The sequence below is a fragment of the Lactuca sativa genome, chromosome 4 (genome assembly GCF_002870075.4).
Source record: "Lactuca sativa cultivar Salinas chromosome 4, Lsat_Salinas_v11, whole genome shotgun sequence".
In the NCBI taxonomy this organism is placed as follows: Eukaryota; Viridiplantae; Streptophyta; class Magnoliopsida; order Asterales; family Asteraceae; genus Lactuca; species Lactuca sativa.
In genome coordinates, this window is record NC_056626.2 from 406989063 (window position 1) to 406991737 (window position 2675).

Consider the following 2675-nt stretch of genomic DNA (forward strand, 5'->3'; position numbering starts at 1 on the left):
TACCTCAGATCTGGAATGGAGAAGGGTTGGAATGCCTGAAAGTCCCTGTGTTTGAGTGTGTAGTGAAGCTATCATTTCCCAAACCCTAGACCTAAAGTGTTAAAGGCCTAGATCTCTTTGGATTCACGTAAAGTTTGCCACTTTACGTGATGGATGGGTTGTAGGAGGCTAGATCTATGTTTTGGATCAATTGCATGGTCTGGAGTGCTTCTGTATGGATTCAGACCGGTGGTACTCGGCGAGTCACATGGGTGGACTCGACGAGTTGCTTGATGATGAGCTGGAACTCGACGAGTTGGAAGAACAACTCGGCGAGTTTGATGAAGATGGCCTGGAACTCGGCGAGTTGTATGAACAACTCGGCGAGTAGGTTGAAGATAGCCTTAGACTCGGCGAGTCTGTTCTTGGACTCGGCGAGTCTTGTCGAAGAGTCCCAATATTTTCTGTTCGAGTCGAGAATTGGTGAGTCAAGGGATGACTCAGTGAGTTGTGTGCGAGTGGACTCAGAGTTGTTGGACTCGGCGAGTCTCGGGTGACTCGGCGAGTTAGGTCAGTCAGGGGTTGACCAATTGTCTTCCGGGGGTATTTTGGTAATTAAGGGTATTTATTGAGTTGAGTGTTTTGGTGTTCAGTGGAGAAGTTCGTGTCGGAGTTTGGAGCAGCGGGATCTTATCCTTCCAGCCGACAGTTTCGAGGTGAGTTATCTTCACTATATCAACAGGGTCTAAGGCACCAAGGCCGGCCCTTATCGGATTGAGATCCGGGTAGTTGTTGTTATGTTACTGGTTTGATATGTTTGCATCCTGAGATCTAGGATGGTTTATGTTAGAGACCTGATTGAGATCGGTATCTTGAGAGATAGGGAGATGCTATGCTAGTGACCTGTTAGGTCGGTATCCTGGTTAGGATGATGATATGTTATGTGATCTGTTTGATCTGCTTGTTGATTGTGAATTGCTATATGATTGTATGTATATGTGCACATGGTTGTTTGGACTGGAGTTGGGTTGAGACGGGTCCTGCTTTGTGCTGTAGGCCAAGATACCCAGGGCGGACCGGTTGTTCCGAAGGCCCAGCGAGCGGTCCGGATAGGCTGTAGGCCCCAAGAGGGCGGACCAGACGTGCCAAGGCTCGGAGAGTGGACCAGGCCGACTGAAGGCCCGGTGCGGGCGGACCAGTCATACTGTAGACTCAGAGAGTAGACCAGGTGGATTGAAGGCCTGGTGCGGGCGGACCAATCACACTACAGACTCGATGTATGTGGTTAGATTCGGAGAGTGGACCAGGTGGATTGAAGGCCCGGTGCGGGCGGACCAATCACACTGTAGACTCGAGGTTTATGGCTAGACTCAGAGGGTGGACCAGGTGGACTGTAGGCCGGTGCGGCGGACCAGTCACACAGTAGACCCGAAGTGCATGGCTGTTCTGTGATCAGATATGTTGTGGCATGTTATGCGTGTATGGTATAAGTGGTTGATAATTTGGGGATGTCTCACTAAGCTTTCGGGATTACAGTTGTGGTTTTATGTTTTTCAGGTTCTTCAGGAGACCGTGGCAAGGCGAAGGCATGATCGTACCGCTCCTAATGATTTTGTAGTAATGTGATTCTGGGAATACACGAAATGTTTTGTATTGAAAACCTTTTTGTAATGATTTAATGGAATCGAGTTGTTTTTGAAAATTTTAAATTTTGTTGTATTTTTTGGTTGTTACACTTGGATTTTTAGAGCGTTACATAAACAGATGAATAGTCTCGCTCAATCTATTCACGCCATGGAGGATCTCATCAACGAGCTTACTAAATCTATTGAGAAGAGGATTCTCGAATTTCAGAAGCCAGGAGGGAAACCATACTTACCTAAACCCGAAGTAGAAACACCGCTTTTCAAAGGACCCAACAATATCACTGGTGTTTTCAACGAAGCACCTATCTCCACTACCGACCCTAGAGATTGGATCAATAGGGTCGAACTCTCCTAGGAAGGAAACATGGAGGATTACATTGAGAAATTCAAAGCTTTATCGGCCCTAATTCCAAATCAATCCGAGGAACAAGCACTCGATATGTTTTTACATGGCCTTCAGCCAGATGTCAAGAACTGGTTGCAATTCCTTTGTCCGGAGACATGCGACAGAGCTATGGATTTAGCTCGCCACGTCGCCACCACACTGTCCTTTTCCACCGATCGATTAGGTCAAAAAGCAAAGATGACTGGTTCAAATGGTAATTGGGGGTCCGATTTCAATAACTCCTGGAAGCCTAGCCAAATGGTGATGACCCAACCCACTGATAAGCCCATCACACCATCAATTGCCCAAAACCTACCCAGATTCCAATCGGAGCAGACTTCAATTAAAACCTTGGGCACGTATATCCCTGATCTCTCACTAAAGCACTCATCAGGATTACTTTCGGATCGATCACATCCTCAGTACGCGATGATGTCATTCCACAGATTAAAGGAGGAAATCGTTAAATTGGTACAACCACTGAACCCTACACCTTCTTTCATACAACTTCCATTAGTAGATGCCGACAAGGTTTCCAATTCAAAACCTTATTCTTCATATCTTGTAACAACTTTAACAGCTAAATTTGACTCGGTACTCCAAATGTATCACCATTATCTTATAAGCACAGGCTCGTGTCTCACCTCAGATTCAAAAGGAGAATT